The sequence below is a fragment of the Lagenorhynchus albirostris genome, chromosome 9 (assembly GCF_949774975.1).
Source record: "Lagenorhynchus albirostris chromosome 9, mLagAlb1.1, whole genome shotgun sequence".
NCBI lineage: Eukaryota > Metazoa > Chordata > Mammalia > Artiodactyla > Delphinidae > Lagenorhynchus > Lagenorhynchus albirostris.
This window is the reverse complement of record NC_083103.1, coordinates 5,590,120-5,610,876: the sequence shown is the minus strand read 5'-3', so window position 1 is coordinate 5,610,876 and position 20,757 is coordinate 5,590,120. Positions and strand designations below refer to the sequence as shown.

At 39.9% G+C, this 20,757-nt stretch overlaps 1 protein-coding gene across 6 annotated transcripts in view; it reads left to right on the top strand.

The window, feature by feature from the left end:
• The window catches only part of KDM2A (lysine demethylase 2A), a 106,561-nt gene that overhangs the window by 23,260 nt on the left and 62,544 nt on the right, over positions 1 to 20,757 (top strand). The window contains exon 2 of one of the 6 annotated variants that reach the window (XM_060158455.1): positions 11,915 to 12,015. The exons of the other annotated variants lie outside the window; for them this stretch is intronic. The gene's annotated coding sequence lies outside the window, so the exon portion shown is untranslated. The remainder of the gene's footprint in view (positions 1 to 11,914; positions 12,016 to 20,757) is intronic. 6 annotated transcript variants of the gene reach the window in all.

Genomic DNA, 20,757 nt, shown 5'->3' with positions numbered 1-20,757 from the left:
GTGGTCCCTGCATCGGCAGGCGGACTCTCAACCACTGTGCCACCAGGGAAGCCCCTGTTACTTCTTTTTAAGTTTTTTTACCAGTTCTTCATATATGATATAAAATTCTTCCAGATTCTGTTTTTAAAATTCTATAAACTTTGTTTGTTAAGAATTTTTATAATTCTAAATAAATTATATTTCTCTTGAGTTTCTCCCTTCATGGAATCCATGTGGCCATTCTAACAGCACATTTGGGAAAGCCCCTGTTGATACTTTGCCATCCTAAGTCAGGTTGGAACTGTGAGGAACTCTCAGTTACCAGCCATGAGCCAATGAACTCTACTTTCACTGGGTAAAAGTAGAATGGGAGTTTATAGTGCCATGGTCAAGTGTCAAGTGGGTGGTGGTGGTAGTTTTAGATCTGGGAATACATCACATCTCTAGGCCTCTCGCCTTTCCTGTGTGAGAACAGGCTTCTCTCTCATTTTTTATGGATTGAGAGTTTTCTAATCACCTGGATACAGCTCCTTAATTTGATGACTTTATTGGTGGGTTTTTAAGACTCATTTGAAAACCGAAAACTATTGGCTAAAATTTCTCAATCTTGTTCTATGGTAATAATCATTGGAATGACTTATGTATGCCCACCCATATTAATCAAATTCACTGGCTTCTGCTAAAGCTCTCATGGGAATAGAATGGCAAGCTGACACATGTCCATTTGAATCAAAACCTGTCTGTTCATTTCACAGGTGTCTGATAGGTTCATTACCACAGGACTTTAAACTAGGCACACTGGCTTACGTGTGAAATAGGCTCTATTCGGTTTCTGAAAAGGAGAAGTTCCTTTGGGTATAATGCTTCTTTATATGCTATTAAATCCTAAAAATAGTCTATTGGTTAGTTGTACTATGGGATTAATATGACTCCTATTGAAATTGTAATTAAATACAGGAATAATACAAAGGAATGGAGAAAAATTCAAATAGGATTTTCCCATGGGTAAAATTTTGTTTACCTTTTCCCATACTGATCAGTGTATGTATGTACATGTAATACTGTAATAATGTAATACTGATGACTCTTCCACAATTTATTAGTGTTTTTGCTTTCTTCCCTGAACTTTGATAGAATTGATATTTTGGGTGAGTGAATGAGGAAGAAGTTTAAAGGATTTTACCCTGTCTAGTGATAAAAGTTACACATGCTAGTTGTGAAAAATACAAGACAATCACTCATAATCTTAAACTTAACCATCATTAGCATATCTCCTTCCAGTTTTTTTTCCCCATGCATAAAAGTATTTTTATGTAGCTGGGATAATGCTTGATATCATTTTATATCTTGCTTTCTAAATTTATCATAATCATTTTCCAGTCACTAAAAAATCTTACAAGAGTTTTTAGTGACTAAAGGTATGCTGTGATTTCCTGTAGTTTATTTGCCCATTTCTGTTATCGAACATTAGGTTGTATCTACCTTTGGGGAGCATTAAAAATAAAAATACAGGGTCTTCCCTGGTGGCGCAGTGGTTGGGAGTCCGCCTGCCGATGCAGGGGACACGGGTTCGTGCCCTGGTCCGGGAAGATCCCACATGCCGCGGAGCGGCTGGGCCCGTGAGCCATGGCCGCTGAGCCTGCACTTCCAGAGCCTGTGCTCCGCAATGGGAGAGGCCACAACAGTGAGAGGCCCGTGTACTGCAAAAAAAAATAAATTAAAAAAAATAAAAATAAAAAAATAAAAATACAGTAAACTTATGTATTTTTTTATGTTTCTGAGTATATCCTTATCATTCCTACAAGTACAGTAATTAAGGTTATGAACATTAAAAAAACTTACTGTGGGGCTTCCCTGGTGGCGCAGTGGTTGAGAGTCCGCCTGCCAATGCAGGGGACACGGGTTTGTGCCCCGGTCCGGGAAGATCCCACATGCTGCGGAGCGGCTGGGCCCCGTGAGCTATGGCCACTGAGCTTGCGCCTCTGGAGCCTGTGCTCCACAATGGGAGAGGCCACAACAGTGAGAGGCCCATGTACCGCAAAAAAAAAAAACAAAAAAAAACTTACTATGGAAAAATTTAAACATACACAAAATAAACAATAGTGTAATGAGCTCCATCACCAGCTGCAATGATTATCAACATATGGAACTCTTTCATCTGTATCCTCCGCTCCCTCTCAATTATTTTAACTTAAATCACAGATACTTTTATTTAAGTAATTTATTTCATCTGTAACATCCTTCAGTTATGTATATCTGAGTTTTTAGTAAAACTTACTGTTTGTGAAATATAAAGCACATACAGAAAAGAATGTAAAACATAAATTTCTAGTTCAGTGCATGATCACAGAAAATACCCTTGTAACTACCACTCATCAAGATTTAGAATTGCCACTACCTCAGGAGCTTCCTCATGCCTCTCCGAGTCACTAGTTTGTTTTTCTTTCCCAATGGAGACTTCTAGCGTTATAATTTAGTTTTAGTTGAGTTTGAACTTTTAAAATTGGAATAATACAGTGCGTATTTTGTGTCTGGCTTGTTTTACCCAACATTTTGAGATTTATCCATGTTGCTCTGTAATATATATAGACTTTTTAAAAGCATAGCAGCATTACTGGGCTTCCCTGGTGGCATAGTGGTTAAGAATCCACCTGCCAACACAGAGGACACAGGTTTGACTAAATTTGCCAGTTTTCTTCCCTGGTCCGGGAAGATCCCACATGCCACGGAGCAACTGAGCCGGTGAGCCACAACCACTGAGCCCACGCGCCAGAACTACTGAAGCCCGCGTGCCTAGAGCCCATGCTCTGCAACAAGAGAAGCCACCACAATGAGAAGCCCGCGCACGGCGCTGAAGAGTAGCCCCCGCTCGCGGCAACTGGAGAAAGCCCATGCGCAGCAACGAAGACCCAGCGCAGCCAAAAAAAAACATGGATGAGAAACAACATTACTAGTATCAAAGTAAATGAACAACTTCTTAATACCTTCATTGGTCAAATTTCCCTAATGGTTTTTCTTTTTTTTTTCCTCTTGTTTTTGGCCACGCGGCTTGTGGGATCTTAGTTCCCAGACCAGGGATAGAACCCAGGCCCTCAGCAGTGAGAGTGCAGAGTCTTAACCACTTGACCATCAGGGAATTACCTTTTTTTTTTTTTTTTAATGATTGGTTTGTTTAAATCATGAGTCAGACAAGGTCCATCCACATGTTGTGTATGGTTGATGTGTGTCTGAAAACTCTCTTAACCTATAAGTCACTATTCCCCCCTTTTCTTTTTCTTGTCTTGTGGAAAGATCTGGTCACTTGTCCTGTAGAATTTCCCACTTTCTGGATTTTGCTGATTGTATATCCATGTTGTTGTTTTTTTTAATTGAGATATATGTAACATATAATGAAATATAGAGGTCTTGTGTTCAGTTTGGTGAGGTTTTTTGTTTTGTTTTGTTTTGTTTTTGCGGTACACGGGCCTTTCACTGCTGTGGCCTCTCCTGTTGCGGAGCACAGGCTCCGGACGTGCAGGCTTAGCGGCCATGGCTCACGGGCCCAGCTGCTCCGCGGCATGTGAGATCTTCCCGGACCGGGGCACAAACCCGTGTCCCCTGCGTCGGCAGGCGGACTCTCAACCACTGCGTGCACCACCAGGGAAGCCCTAGTTTGGTGAGTTTTGACAGAGTAGTCACTATTCAAAATAAGATATAGATAGAGAACATTTCCATCTTCATGGAAATTTCCCTTGTGTCCCTTTGTATTTAGTGTCCTCTTCCATCCCTATATCTGACTTCTATCACCATAGACTAAACTTGCCAGTTTTCATAAATATAGAATCACAGCATGTGCTCTTCTGTGAGGGGCTTCTTTCACTTAACATTACGTTTTTGAGTTGTGTCCATGTGTTTCCAGAGTTTTTTTCTTTTTATTGCTGAATATATTCCATTGTGTATATATACCATAATTTGTTTATTCTCCTTTTGATGGACACTTTGGTGGTTTTCAGTTTTCAGCTATTATGAATAGGCTGTGATAAATATTCTTGTGTAAGTTTTTTTTTTTTTTTAACATCTTTATTGGGGTATAATTGCTTTACAATGGTGTGTTAGTTTCTGCTTTCTAACAAAGTGAATCAGTTATACATATACATATGTTCCCATATCTCTTCCCTCTTGTGTCTCCCTCCCTCCCACCCTCCCTATCCCACCCCTCCAGGCTGTCACAAAGCACCGAGCCAATATCCCTGTGCCATGCGGCTGCTTCCCACTAGCTATCTACCTTACTACGTTTGTTAGTGTGTATATGTCCATGACTCTCTCTCGCCCCGTCACATCTCACCCTTCCCCCTCCCCATAACCTCAAGTCCGTTCTCTAGGAGGTCTCTTGTGTAAGTCTTGATGTGGACATGTTTTTCATTTTTTTCTTGAGAAAATACAAAAGAGTGGTTGCTGGGTCATATGGTAAATATATGTATAACTTTATAAGAAATTGCCAAACTATTTAAAGTGCTGTTCCATTTTATACTTCCCCAGCAGTGTATGAGACCTCCACTTGCTCCATATGCTTGTCAACGTTTTTTTTTGTGTTTTTTTTTGGCCGCGCCATGTGGCAAGCAGGATCTTAGTTCCCTGACCAGGGATGGAACCCATGCCCCCTGCATTGGGAGCATGGAGTCTTAACCACTGGACCGCCAGGGAAGTCCCCTTACCAACATTTTTGACATTAGCGATTCTAGTGAGTGTGAAATAGTATCTCATGATTATAATTTGTATTTCTCTGGTAACTAATAATGTTGAGCACCTTTTCATGTGCTTACTGAGCATTTGTATATCTTTGATGAAGTATCTGTTCAAGTCTTTTGCCCCCTTTTTTATTGATTTGTTCATCTTTTAATTGTTGATTTGTAGTTCTTTATATATTTGGATACAAGTCCTTTGTTAGACTTACATGCTGCAAATATTTTTATCCAATCTGTGACTTATTTTATTTTTTTAATGGTGTATTTTGGTGAACAGAATTTTTTAAATAATTTTTTTGTTTGTTTTATGGTTTGTTACATGCTTTTTAAAACTTGATCTTTGAGATAACCCTTTGAGGGGAAATATGGTAGTGTCCTCATTTTGCTCATTAGGAAATAGAGGCCCAGAGAGGTAAAAAGACTTGTCCTAAAGTTATACAACTAATAAGTGGTAGAGCAAAGCTTGGAAACCAGGTCTTTTTACTTCGGGTTGAATTTCTTTCCATTACACCTTATTCTCCCTTTCTCTTTTCCCATTACCTGAAAATGATACTGTACTCAGCTACTTTCTTTTTCTTGAAGTTCTCTGGCCTATTTTACCTTGGGGCCTTTGCGTATGCAGTTCTGAGTCGAACACTTTCCTTCCTCTCTCGAATTTGATTTATCCTTCAGATTTCAGCTTAGATGTTACATCCTTTGGGAAAACTTTGACATCTGTTTCTTTTCCTGCTAGATAAGGTACCTCTTCTCCCTGTTTCTTTAACATTAGATTTTTCTGCTGTCATAACAAATAATACCCTGATTGTCTTTCTACTTACTCTCTCTAGATTCTGAGGGCAGGAACCATTACCATCTTATTTACCAGAAAATTGACAATGTCTGGCACATGGGAGATGATTAAAATATAATGAATTCGATTGAATATAATTCTCTCTTTATCTACTAGTGACAGATTTTTTTTTGTACCGTATACTTAAACCCTATTGTGTATTTAATTTAGCATTTTTGTGTAGTGTCATGATGTTTCACTTGTGATTGCTGAATTCCTGAAAGGATTGTATCATATTTTAAAGTGAAGATTATAAAAATTTATTTTTTATTCCCTATATACCTAAGGAGTATTAAAACTTATTGAATTGAATATTTGACTAGCTTTAGGAAGTTTTCTTTATCCATTTACTTTATTTTTATTCATTTACTTTTACTATTGACAATGTCTTAAACTGCAAATTTAAACTATATAATTGCCTGAAAGATATTACATCTGAAAAACTAATTTATACATTTCACAGCTGCTATCTTTGACATTGAACAGCAGGCATAGACTCCATCTTTTATTCCTAAAGAGTAGATAGGTTCTTAAAAAGTAACTTACAGAATTTACTGACACCTGGTCTGTGGTGTGGTTAAAAAAAAAAAATCCTTATTCTTAGGAAATGCACACTTAAGTATTTAGGAGTAAAGGGCCATCGTATATACAACTTACTCTCAGATGGTTTGGGAGTAAGTGGGGAAAAAAATACACAGCTGTGGAATGTAAATTGGTGCAGCCACTGTGGAAAACAGTATGGCGGTTCCTTAAAAAACTAAAAATAGAGTTGCCATATGATCCAGCAATCTCACTACTGGGCATATATCTGGAGAAAACTATAATTAGAAAAGATAAATGCACCCCAGTGTTCACAGCAGCACTATTTACAATAGCCAAGACATGGAAGCAACCTAAATGTCCATCGACAGATGAATGGCTAAAGATGTGGTGTATAGGCACAGTGGAATATTACTCAGCCACAAAAAAGAATGAACTAATGGGGAGTTCTCTGATGGCCTAGTGGTGAGGATTCAACCCTTTCACTGCCATGGCCTGGGTTCAATCCCTGGTCGGGGAGCTGAGGTCCTGCAAGCTGCGTGGCGTGCCCCCCCAAAAAAGAATGAAATAATGCCATTTGCAGCAACGTGGATGGACCTAGAGATTATCATATTAAGTGAAGTAAGTTAGAAAGAGAAAGAAATACCATATGATATCACTTATATGTGGAATCTAAAGAATGACACAAATGAACTTATCTATGAAACAGAAACAGACTCATGGACACAGAAAACAAACTTATGGTTACCAAAAGGGAAAGAAGGTGGGGGAGGGATAAATTAGGCAGATACAAACTGTTATATATAAAAGAGATAAATAACAAGGTCCTACTGTATAGCATTGGGAACTATATTCAATATCCTGTAATAACACCATAATGGAAAAGAATATGAGAAAGAATATGTATATATAAGTGAATCACTTTGCTATATACCAGAAACTAACACAACATTGTAAATCAACCAGACTTCAATAAAGAAATAAACAAAAATTCCACACCTGTATACACACACACACACACACACACACTCTTGTATATATCCACAAGCAGTCCCCACTTTGCATGGTAGTGTAGGACTATAAAAACGACCATGAAGACTAAGGCCATGCAAGATGACCAACGGGAAAAGTTATGATGTGCCCTTTAAAATTTTTGTCAAAATATTAAAAACAATTTCATTGTTGGTATGAGGAAACGAAAAAGTAAAACTAGTATTTATTTGATACACTGTAATCTAAAGCATTAGAAACATTGAATATTGAAGTGTTCTATATCTTTGTTAAAATTTATCAAGAGTAGTTTGAGCAGTGTTTGCCTGCTTCTTGTCCTATAACTTAAGATATGGAGCAAACGTCTTTTGGATGCCTTGGCTTCCAGCATTTTATCCTTTGTACTTTCTTTTTTTTAAAATTTATTCTTATTTATTTGTTTATTATTATTTTTTATTTTATTCTTTATATTTTTTCTTTTTTTATTATTCTTTTTTTTTCTTTATTTATTTTTGGCTGTGTTGGGTCTTCATTGCAGCGTGTGGGCTTTCTCTAGTTGTGGCGAGCGGGGGCTACTCTTCGTTGTGGTGCGCAGGCTTCTCATTGTGGTGGCTTCTCTTGTTGCAGAGCATGGGCTCTAGGCATGCAGGCTTCAGTAGTTGTGGCTCACAGGCTCTAGAGCACAGGCTCAGTAGTTGTGGCTCACGGGCTCTAGAGCGCAGGCTCAGTAGTTGTGGTGCACGGGCTCTAGAGCGGAGGCTCAGTAGTTGTGGCACACGGGCTCTAGAGCACAGGCTCAGTAGTTGTGGTGCACGGGCTTAGTTGCTCCGTGGCATGTGGGATTTCCTGGACCAGGGATTGAACCCGCGTCCCCTGCATTGGCAGGCGGAGTCTCAACCACTGCACCACCAGGGAAGCCCATATCCTTTGTTGTTGTTTTTTTTTAAATTAAATTAAATTTTTTTTTATACAGCAGGTTCTTATTAATTATCTGTTTTATACATATAAGTGTACATATGTCAATCCCAATCTCCCAGTTCATCACACCACCACCACACCCTCCCCCGCCCCCTCCACTTTCCCCCTTGGTGTCCATATATTTGTGCTCCCTATCCTTTGTACTTTCAATGTCATGAAATATCATTGAGAGTTCCTTTTTTTTTTTGCTGGTGTCAGTTCCTCTGGGACATCCTTATCCTTTTCATCATCATCATCATCATCACTTTCCTTATGTGTATGTTGATAAGTTTGCCAGTACTAAGCTCCTCTGATGCATGTTAACTCTGTTTATTTTCTATTCAGATTTTACTTTCAGCATTACCACTTTTTACATCTTTGCTTCATTTTTATCTCTGTAGGCCAGTTCCCTTTTTTGATTATCCATTTTTATAAAATGTCACATGGGTTTATTACTGGAGACTAGGAGTCAACACAGCTACACGCTGTGCTGTTTGTGTGTGAACTGAATAGCATGCCCAGTGACTCATCACTAACAGACTTTGAAAGAAGTGATGTGATTGGTCACTGATCACAATGCACATCTTCACTTACACAGCCATTCTGGAGTGAAGAACTAGCGGTAAAATTTGTACTTGAACCTAGGGGCAGAACAGGAATAAAGACGCAGATGTAGAGAATGGACTTGAGGACACAGGGAGGGGGAAGGGTAAGCTGGGACAAAGTGAGAGAGTGGCATGGACTTACATATACTACCAAATGTAAAATAAATAGGTAGTGGGAAGCAGCCACATAGCGAAGGGAGATCAGCTCTGTGCTTTGTGACCAACTAGAGGGGTGGGATAGGGAGGGTGGGCGGAAGATGCAAGAGGGAGGAGATATGGGGTTATATGTATATGTATAGCTGATTCACTTTGTTATAAAGCAGAAACTAACACACCATTGTAAAGCAATTATACTCCAATAAAGATGTTTAAAAAAATTTGTACTTTATGCAGCTACTTGTGGTTCATATACCATGGTAACTGAAGTTTGAACGATGTTGTTGGGAGACTGATGTTATTTAACTAAAGTGTGACTACTGAAATTTGGGCATATGGGATTGTGGAAAACAAGTACTACCAGTAAAAAGAGCATGTGTGGGGGCTTCCCTGGTGGCGCAGTGGTTGAGAGTCCGCCTGCCGATGCAGGGTCACGTGTTCGTGCCCCGGTCCGGGAAGATCCCACATGCCGCGGAGTGGCTAGGCCCGTGAGCCGTGGCCGCTCAGCCTGTGCGTCTGGAGCCTGTGCTCCGCAACGGGAGAGGCCACAACAGTGAGAGGCCCGCGTACCGCAAAAAAAAAAAAAAAGGGGGTCATGTGTGAATGAATGCAAATCCTTCCATTTTTATAATGTTAAAAGATTAATAACTCCTTGCAGGAAGATTTATGTCATTGTATTCACTTTTAGTGACTTGTAGCTGTTATTTACAGGGAGCATCAGATGATGAGACACTGTATGTATATAAAAGTTTTTTGTTAATCATGACATAGAGAACAATATATGGTATGATAGGGTAACCAACATTTGCTGAATCGCTCTAATATGCCAGGCAGTATTTTAGATATTTTACATTATTAGATATGCCGTTTAATCCTTGTAACAATCTCTGAAATTGGTAGTATTTTATATAACCTCATTTTATAGAGGAGGAAACTGAGGCTCAGGGCTTATGTAGGCTTAGTAAGTAACAGTTCCAGGATTCAAACTTAGGTCTGCCTGGCCCCAGACCTACTCATTCTGCTACCCCGTTTTTCATGGTGGTTGTTGGCGCTCCACCAGAGTCCCTTTGATCGTGACTAAACTGAGACTAAAACATCAGAAAGGAGCACTTTAGAAATAAGTTTATGGAGCTTTAGGTGATTAGCTTCAGGTTAAACACATTGGCAAAAATACTACAAAGGTCACTGCCTGTGTTTATTTATTGCATCATACCAGGAGACAGTTTCAGGTTGTCTCATTTTTGGCATTGCTATGTTTGATCACTTTGTTACAGGTGCGACTGTCATATCTTTCCTTTAAAAATGTGTTTTCTCCTTTGTAATTAGAAAATAATTTATGGGATGGTACTTTGAGATTCCCAACAACTTTTTGCTAATCATCCGTTTATTGTCCTTGCTGTGGTATACTTTTATTGATATCTTTAAAAGTTTATTACCAAAAATTTAGAAAATTAAACAAATAACGTATTTTTCACTGTAAGAGATAATAGGTGATCTCCAAAGAAGAGAAAAAGTTCAAAGGCACTGTTGAGCTTTTATTCTTTTATGATAACTTTGCAATTCCTAAATTTTTTTTTTTTTTGCGGTACGCGGGCCTCTCACTGTTGTGGCCTCTCCTGCTGCGGAGCACAGGCTCCGGACGCGCAGGCTCATGGGCCCAGCTGCTCTGCGGCATGTGGGATCTTCCCGGACGGGGGCACGAACCCGTGTCCCTTGCATCGGCAGGCAGACTCTCAACCACTGCGCCACCAGGGAAGCCCGCTAAATTACTTCTGAACTGTGTACTCTGAAGTATGTCAAAGGCACTGTTCTGTATTCTAATTGTTCTCTAGTAGAACACAGCACAACACACACGCACACATTTGGCCTGTTAAACCTTTCTGAGTTTTCTTTTTAAATAATAAATAATCAGTAATCAGAATATAGCACTCAATTGCAGAAACTTTCAGGAGAAGACAGAATTTAAGATCTACTGATATAGTGGCAAAGAAAAGAGAAGAGTTATTTTATGGTTATAAATAGATAGAGCTGGGTGATTGTGATGATAGATATTCAAGAATCAGAATTAAATAATGGCTTCTCTGGAAATGGTGGATCTTAAACTGGTGAGGACAGAGAGCCAGAGAAATAATTTTAGAAAGTAAAGCACAAAAGGCACATCTTAGGGGCTTCCCTGGTGGCGCAGTGGTTGAGAGTCCGCCTGCCGATGCAGGGGACCACGGGTTCGTGCCCCGGTCCGGGAAGATCCCACATGCCGCGGAGCGGCTAGACCCGTGAGCCGTGGCCACTGAGCCTGCGCGTCCGGAGCCTGTGCTCCTCAACAGGAGAGGCCACAACAGTGAGAGACCCGCGTACTGCAAAAAAAAAAAAAAAAAAAAAAAAAAAAAAGGCACATGTTAGAACTTAGTCGTCTTGAAATTTGAGTGAATTTACTGAGACCCAGTGAGAGGGTGAGAAGGTACCTTGATAATGGGGGTAGGATGAAAGAGGCAAGGGTTGGCCCAACATCGTGGGGAAGAAAAACTATAATTGCTACGTTTTAAAGTTTTGGTGTTCTTTATAGAGTAAGTCATGAGGTCATCATTTGTAAGGAAAGGTGGTAGAACTGGGAACAGAGTTTAGGAAAGGAACTTGAAACAGCATGTGTAATATAAACCGAAGCCACTGAATACAGAATGAGCAATATTGAAATGGTGGATGGAAAATAACCATTTATTCTCTTTTTTTTTTTTGCTGTAGAAAACTCTTCAGTTTAATATTGGTTATAAAAAAATATTGGTTATAAACTATAATGCCATGCTTTCCTCCGTCATTTTAGTGGGTTTTATCTATTGATTTCTTAACTTGAGTATAAAATGTTTTATAAAAGCTTTTAAAGGTACATAGCTTTTTTATTTCATTTGGAATTAGGTTAATATGTTTGAAACTCCCTCAGAATCTCACCCAGGACTAAAGTTAATTTGTAGCACTGGCAGTAAAAATTTCCTGAACCAGATACGGAACTTGAAATAGAACTAAGATTTGTGAAAGTGTCTGACGTATAAGTCCAGAGTATGTAATCAACTTAAAAACAATGCTGTATGGAAGACTTGGCATTTGAGAGTGGAGATAAATCTTATTTATATTTCATCCAGGCTTAACCACAGCCCTTGTTCCATCCTGGGAAAGGTCAGGTTAAAAGAGATGCCCTTCACTGGATTTCAGGAGTCAGTGAACCTAGCTAAACTTGATTAAGGTAAGAAGGAAAGAGTATTTCAAGGATCATGAGCTTCGGAGACACTGTATATATTTCCCTTACATTAGAGATTCTTGTAGCAAGACTTCTAGCTGATCTTCTAGTGGTAATGTAAATTGACTGAATACACACGTATCAGTTGATTAACTTAATTTTTACTAGATCAGTTATAGTTGGTACAAATACTTGTCATTGTTGTTGTCCTTTAAGAAAATTATGGGGGTTTTGGTAGTTAAAACTCAAATCATAGGGTTTTTCCTTTGTCAGAAACAAATAATCCACACCCTAAAGTGCAATCCAGCTGAATTTATTTGCTGTACTTTGCTTAGAATTAACCAAAAGAGCTGAGGTGGGAGCTGGTGGTACATGGCTTGTCACTACAGCTCTACTTAAATCTCTCAAACTTTCAATAGGTTCAGGACGCTGCCGCCACGATCAGCGGAGTTAGTAAGCCAGTCAAGAAATACCACAAAGTGGTCTTATAGCTTCGTTTACTGAATCTGGCAGATAAATAAGCAAATTTTTTTCTTTAACAATAGCAAAAGTTAAAAAGTGTTTTCTCTTTACTCCTGAATTAACTGAATATTCCCTTAGCAAGGCTATAACTAATCTGTCAAATTCCCTGTGGATTTGCTTTAGTGTGGTTTTGGGGTCCCTTCCAGGCCCTGACATTTGTGTGACCTTAAACAGGGCACTTCTTAACCTCTCTGAGTCTCAATTTACTCATTTCTAAATTGGGGGTAATAATGATACTTGCCTTTTTAGAGTTGTTTGAGGATTTAATGGGGTAATGAATATAGACTGCAAACAATAAACTTTGAATGAATGGTATCTGTTATAATTTTCAGAACTTAAGTTATATAACCAGCTAGTTCTACATATTTCAAATCTGACTTTTTTTTTCTTTTTTAAATTTATTTATTTTATTTTATTTTTGGCCGCATTGGGTCTTTGTTGCTGCACACGGGCTTTCTCTAGTCGTGGTGAGTGGGAGCTACTCTTCGTTGCAGTGCGCGGGCTTCTCATTTTGGTGGCTTCTCTTGTTGCAGAGCATGGGCTCTAGGCACACGGGCTTCAGTAGTTTTGGTACGTGGGCTTGGTAGTTGTGGCACACGGGCTTAGTTGCTCCGAGGCATGTGGGATCTTCCCGGACCGGGGCTCAAACCCATGTCCCTTGCATTGGCAGGCGGATTCTTAACCACTGCGCCACCAGGGAAGCCCCCTGACCGGTTTTTAATTATACAAATAGAATAGGAACCCATTATTATATAAAGTATTATAGATAAGGCTAAAGAGCCCCTTAAACGGCTCTAGTCCCAATCCCTTCCCCAGAAGTAACTATTTTATCAAGTCATGTATCCTTCCATGTCATCTTCTTTGCCTTTAAACACACATACACATGCACACGCGCACACATGTACACAAATAATACACAGGTATATATATTTTCTACTTCATAGATATATAAAAAGATAGTGAGTTAGTAATTTCGTATATATTACAAGTACTGGTTATTAGAATCTGTATTTTATAAGCTCAGTAAACAAAGGACAGCAGAATTCAACAATTTTTTTTTAAGATTTTTTTTTTTTTAGATGTTGGTAGGAGTTTATTAATTAATTTATTTTTGCTGTGTTGGGTCTTCGTTTCTGTGCGAGGGCATTCTCTAGTTGTGGCAAGTGGGGGCCACTCTTCATCGCGGTGCGCGGGCCTCACTATCGCGGCCTCTCGTTGTGTAGCACAGGCTCCAGATGCACAGGCTCAGTAGTTGCGGCTCACGGGCCTAGTTGCTCCGCGGCATGTGGGATCCTCCCAGACCAGGGCTCGAACCCGTGTCCCCTGCATTAGCAGGCAGATTCTCAACCACTGCGCCACCAGGGAAGCCCAGAATTCAACAATTTTTAATGTAGTGTCAGATCTTAGGCCAAATTACAGAATTCTTTTTTATTATTATTATTATTAATTTATTTTTTGTCTGCATTGGGTCTTCGTTGCTGCACGCGGGCTTTCTCTAGTTGCGGCAAGTGGGGGCTACTCTTCGTTGCGGTGCGCGGGCTTCTCATTTTGGTGGCTTCTCTTGTTGCAGAGCACAGACTCTAGGCTCGCGGGCTTCAGTAGTTGTGGCGCATGGGCTTAGTTGCTCCGCGGCATGTGGGATCTTCCTAGACCAGGGCTCAAACCCGTGTCCCCTGCATTGGCAGGCGGATTCTTAACCACTGCGCCACCAGGGAAGTCCTAGAATTCTTATAACCCTGGAAAGGTTTATTCAAGGGAAGAAGCTGGAAGAAATAAGAAATATAGTTTCAGTCATTTAGCTCAAAAATACACATTTGCTAAAAGACCAATAAAAGATTAGAACTTATGAAATTCACTGTCTCTCCGTTTACCTGAAGTTCTACAGTTGGGGGTCAAAGATACTGTTTGTTAGTCTGACAAGTAAGAAATGTTTCCTTTTTTCAAAAATGTGAAAAATTTGCTCTCATCTTCGTGGGGCAAGGGAGACATTTGAGGGAGGATAGTAGGGAAGAGTAATTGAACTACTATTTGTATATCATTGATCCTAAGTATATTTAAATTATTTTTTTGTTACCTATGGTATTTTTGAAATAGACATTGGGAAGTGGATTCTAGGCCACTTATGGAAAGAGATCTTGAAGTGATGTTAGTTGCTCTCCTAAAGCCACTTTCTGGCAGAATTTTCTTTTTAAAGTAAAGGAATGTCAAGAGGAAGAGGCCACAGTTACTTTGGCAGCAGGAATCTAAGAGTTGGAGAATATGGATTTGACATGATCTCTCTTCTCTGGGGAATTGGAGGTCAGTTGGACAGAACAATGGGGGAAGGGGTTAGTAGACAAAGACAAATGCCAAGGGAAAATGGTGCTAATTCTAACCATTAGCACCTTTTTCTTTTTTCATTCTAGTCTTCAGACTGAACCTAGTAATGAAAGCCAAGGGACAGAACTCCCAGGCCCACCCGGTATGTGTGTAGAGGATGTGGAGTAAAGTTTCCCCTGCCCACATGGAGATGTGATAACCCCCTTTGCTTAGAGGATATCGTGGAGGGTACCAGAGCAGGGATTGAGTTTAGTTTGTAAATTAAACCTTGGTAAATGGTTGTTTGGCTGATTATCATATGTAAATATAGAACAATTCCAGCATTTGTTCATTTTGGAGATTCATATACATACATTAAATCCCTTTCTTGGTAGCTCACTTTCTAAGCTTTGCTTCTGTCGCTTCTTCTAAGAGCTAGATTGCTTTGTTCAGCATAGTAAGCCGCTGGCCACATTTGGCTATTGAGCACATGAAATGTGGCTAGTGTAATTTGAGATGTGAGTGTAAAATACACAATGAACCCTGAAGACTTAATATGAAAAAATAAAGATCTCAATAATTTTTATAATGATAACAGTGAAATGATATTATTGATTACGTGTGAAATGATTTCTTGGAATAAATAAAATATATTATTAAAATTAATTTCACCTTAAAAATATGGCTACTAGAAAAAAATTACATATGTGGCTCACATTACTTTCTGTTGGAGCCCGCTGGTTTAGAACAACCTGCACAAGGGATGCGTACTTGCTGTAGAATTTCATGTGGGTCATTCCATAGACATTGAGTGATTTTAGTTCAGTAAGAACATTTAAGCCATCATTTAACTTTTATAGTCAGATTTTTTTCCCTTGGCTGGGGAAACAGCATTTGAAATTTAATTTTGTAAGTCAATGAGAATATAGGATTGCAGTGCCAGATTTTTTTTATGTGTGTGTTACATGCATGCACTTGTGCATGTGTTATTTTTCAGGAATTCCTCTTGCAAGTGCTTATGGTGCATCTTATACCCATGTCCACAAGGAATGGGTCCTACCAATCTTCCTACCTGATTAAGCCTGTCCTTGGAAAAGCGATGCTTTTCTGTCCCAGAAAAGGATCCTGGAACCAGGTATATTCCTCAGTGCAGTTCTCATAAGCCCTTACTCCCAAGGAATTTGGGACATTAGGCTTAATATGTTGTCAACCTTTGTATTCAGCTGTCTAGAGCCAGTTTTCTACCTTCACAAAGTAAAGTTGCTCCCAAACTTTTTTAGTTTGAAAAAGCTCTAATACAGAAAAGTTGAAAGAGCAATATAATGAACATCTGTATATTCTTCCCCTAGAGTCCCCAAATGCTTTTTGAAAATTGCCACGTTGTTTCTATATATAGTTTTTTGAGGCTGAATTATTTGAAAGTAATTTGCACATCATGACACATATTTATCACCCCTAAATATTTCAGCATGTCTTTCCTAACAATAAGGGTATGACCTTATCACAAATCTATTGTCATAACCTAAGAAAATAACAATAGTTCCCTGATATCTAATATTCACATTTTCCTAAATAGCTTTTTCCTGACTTTTAAAAATTCTGGATTCAGTCCAAGTTTATGATTTACGTTTAATTATGACTCTTTAGTCTCTTTTAATCTAGGATAGAGGTTGACATACTACAACCCTTGTGTCAAGCCTGGCTAGCCACCTGTTTTTGTACAGCCCGCTAGGTAAGAATAGTTTTTACATTTTTTTCCCATATCATTTTTTTTTAATTGAGGTAAATTCTCATAACATAAAATTAACCATTAACCATTTTAAAGTATGCACTGCATTGACGTTTAGTACATTCAGTACATTCTATCTAGTTCCAAGACATTTTAAACATCCAAGAAGGAAACCCCGTACTATTAAGCAGTATACCCCTCCTTTCAGCTCCTGGTAAGTACTAGTTCACTCTCTTTTCCTGTAGATTAACCTATTCTGGATGTTTCATATGAACAGAATAATATAACATGTGACCTTTAGTGTCAGGCTTCTACTCAACATGTTTTTTTTTGTTTGTTTGTTTGTTTTTGCGGTACGTGGGCCTCTCACTGTTGCGGCCTCTCCTGTTGCGGAGCACAGCCTCCGGATGCGCAGGCTCAGCGGCCATGGCTCACGGGCCCAGCCGCTCCGCGACATGTGGGATCTTCCCGGACCGGGGCACGAACCCGTGTCCCCTGCATCGACAGGCGGACTCTCAACCACTGCGCCACCAGGGAAACCCCGTGTTTCTGTTTTCTTGGGGGGGCTCCGTTGGGGGTTCGTTGCTGGGGCTTTCTCTAGTTGCGGCGAGCAGGGGCTACTCTTTGTTGCAGTGCGTAGGCTTCTCATTGCGGTGGCTTCTCTTGTTGCGGAGTATGGGCTCTAGGCTCTCAGGCTTCAGTAGTTGCAACATGCTAGTGCTGTAGCTGTGGCACGTGGGCCCTAGAGCACGCGGGCTTCAGTAGTTGTGGCGTGTGAGCTCAGTTGCGGTGAGTGGGCTTCTCAGTGCAGTGGCTTCTCTTGTTGCAGAGCATGGGCTGTAGACGTGTGGGCTCAGTAGTTGTGGCGCGCGGGCTCTAGGGAACACGGGCTCAGTAGTTGCGGCGCTCAGGCTTAGTTGCTCCGCGGCGTGTGGGATCTTCCCGGACCAGGGCTTGAACCTGTGTCCCCTGCATTGGAGTGGCAGATTCTTAACCACTGTGCCACCAGGGAAGTCCCCATCGGTGTGTTACATTTGTTACAGTTGATGAATCTACACTGACACAACATTATCACCCGAAGTCCATAGTTTATATTAGGGTTCACCCTTTGTGTTTATAGTTCTGTGGGTTTTGACAAATGCATAATGTCATGTGTCCACCATTACAGTATCATACAGAATGGTTTTCACTGCCCTGAAAATCTGCTGTGCTCCACTTAGTCATCTCTCCTCCTCCCTCTCACACCAGCAGCTACTGATGTTTTTATTATCTCCATAGTTTTGCCTTTTCTAGAATGTCATGTAGTTGGAATCCAAATACAGTATTGCAACCTTTTCAGACTGGCTTCTCTCACTTAGTAATAAGCATTTAAGTTTCCTCCATGTCTCTGTGTCTTGATAGTTCTTTTTATTGCTGAATAATACTCCATTGTATGGCTATACCATAATTAGTTTATCCAGTCACCTGTTGACGGACATCTTAGTTGCTTCCAGGTTTTGACAGTTCTGAGTAAAACTGCTGTAAATGTTTGTGTGCAGGTTTTTCTGTGTGGACTAAGTCTTCAACTCTTTTTGTGGATGTTATTTCCCAGTCTGTGATTTCTCTTTTTATTCTCTTAAAAGAGTGTCTTTCACAGAGCAGAAGTTTTTGATTTTAATGCAGCCCAACATAACATTTTTATTTCATGGATTTTGCTTTTGGTACGTATCTAAAAACTCATTGCCAAACCCAAGGTCACCTCGGTGTTTTCATATTATCTTTTAGAAGTTTTATAGTTTTGTGTTTTACATTTAGGTCTATGATCCATTTTGAGTTTATTTTTGTGAAAGGTATAAGGTCAGTGATTGTATTTTTTTTTTTGTACGTTGACTGTCTAGTTGTTTTAGCCCCAATTATTGAAAAGACTGTCTGTTCCACAGGAAAACGTTGAATTGCCCTTGGTCCTTTGTCAAAGATCAGTTGACTGTACTCATGTGAGTGACATTGTCTTTTAAAAAGCCCTACATTCTGGATTTGTCTCTTTCCTCATTGTGTACTTTAATTTGTTTTCCTAAACTATTCCTCATCAACTAGAACTTGAGTCTAGAGGATTAGATTCATGTTAAACATTTTGGCAAGGATGCTTCCTGGATGATTGAGCACTTCAAATTGTATCAAGTCAGAAGGTACACAGTGCTAGGTTGTCCCACTGGTAGTGATGGTTAAGACTGGTTAAGGTGGTAACCAGCAGATCTTTCCATTGTAAAGGTATATTTTTCCCTTTGCAATTAGTAAGTACTCTAGGGATAACTTTGGCCATGTAACAGATGAATATTTGAATCTATATTTGTCAGGCATGTGCTAGATTCTTGGGAGGCAGCAGTAAAAAGAAAGATTTCTGCTCTCACAGAATTTGCCTTTTCCCCTCCAAGTTTGAAGACAGTAGTGGGATTGGGTCTATTCTTGGACGGGGTGCACTTGGAACTTAGGGTAGGCTGATATCAGAAAAATAGGATCATTGAAAACGTATATGCCAGTAAGTATAGAGTTGCAGTATGGGATGATGTAAAACTCCTGGCTGGAGAAGGATAGTGGTGTTGGTTGCATAATAACGTGAATGTACTTAATGCCACTGAACTGTATATTTAAAAATGGTTAAAATGATAAATCTTGCATTATGTGTATGTTACTACAATTTTTAAAAAGTATATGCCATTATGATGCATCACTGAACTCAGTCCTGCCTCACTGCCTTTTTGCTGATAATTTTCATCAGGCTTTTTTGTTAGTCTGTTTGGACTAATTGAGAGAGAAACTGTTTCTGAGAGAAAATTCTGCAGTTCAGTTCTGGTAGAGAGGAAGAGGCAGTGATGTTATGTTTCATTCACTGCCTCCAGTAGAGTTTGTCTTTGTGGCCTCTCAGGGAGATCATTGTTGAGATCTCTGGGTGTCCTGGATTGTGCCCAGGCTGTGGGTGGAGCTTCAGCTGTTGGCGCAGACAGGCTCTGCCTTTCACTGTCTGCTGTTTCCATTTGTTGCAGTTCGCCAGATGCAGACCTGCCTTTGCCAGGATACAGAGAGAGATCTACAACTTGAACCATTGTCTGAATGCTGCTGTTTTGACCCAGGAAATCGTATAGATTCAGGATGAGAGCAGTAACCATAACGCCAGCAGCAAAGTGATTGTTGACCAGTTTGCTCTGAAGGCAGGCCCTTCATTTAGGAAGTCAACCTGTGATTAAGAGCAAGAGCTCTGTTTAGAGGGAAGGGAAGAGCACCTTTATTTGTGGCTGATGGAGCTTGGATAACTCTTGCCTTCCTATTTACCTGAACTGGCTGTGGAAGCAAAGGTGGTAGGAAAGCTTTAGTGGTGGCTGTGGCAACAGCGTGATAGCGTGGTGAGGTGACCTGTGACTTTATTCAATTTATAGAAATTGTATCCACCTGAAACCTTTATTTGCCTTCATGTTGGAGAATATCTAGCTTATAACAAATTATCAGTTTTTAGTATACAGATTGTAGGTTATGTGTGTATAGCCTCTGCTTTGGCAGTAGTATAGGGAAATTAGTGTGTTGTACAGTGTTTTTCAGTGTTTGACTGAGCTGCACTAGGAAATACATTTTCTTTTTTTAATTTTAATTTATTTTATTTTTGGCTGCATTGGGTCTTTGTTGCTGCACGCTTTCTCTAGTTGCGGCAAGCAGGGGCCCCTCTTCGTTGTGGTGCATGGGCTTCTCATTGCGGTGGCTTCTCTTGTTGAGCACAGGCTCTAGGTGCACGGGCTTCAGTAGTTGTGACACACAGGCTCAGTAGTTGTGGCTCATGGGCTCTAGAGTGCAGGCTCAGTAGTTGTGGCGCACAGACTTCCTTGCTCCGCGACATGTGGGAACTTCCTGGACCAGGGCTCAAACCCATGTCCCCTGCTTTAGTAGGTGGATTCTTAACCACTGCGCCACCAGGGAAGTCCAGGAAATACATTTTCTGTTAGGACCTAGTACACTCATACACATGGGTGTACATAATTTTAACAGCAGTTTCAGGAAATGGTACTTAGCCTACTGTGTTTTCTTATACTCTCCATTTCATTCTATTCTGTTATTTCATTTTAAAATGCATATCTGACCTACATTGATTTTTATGACCCATGATTTAAAGAAGATTGGTGTGGAACAGTGGTTCCCACAGTATGATATATACTCAGGATTCTTTTATGTATAGG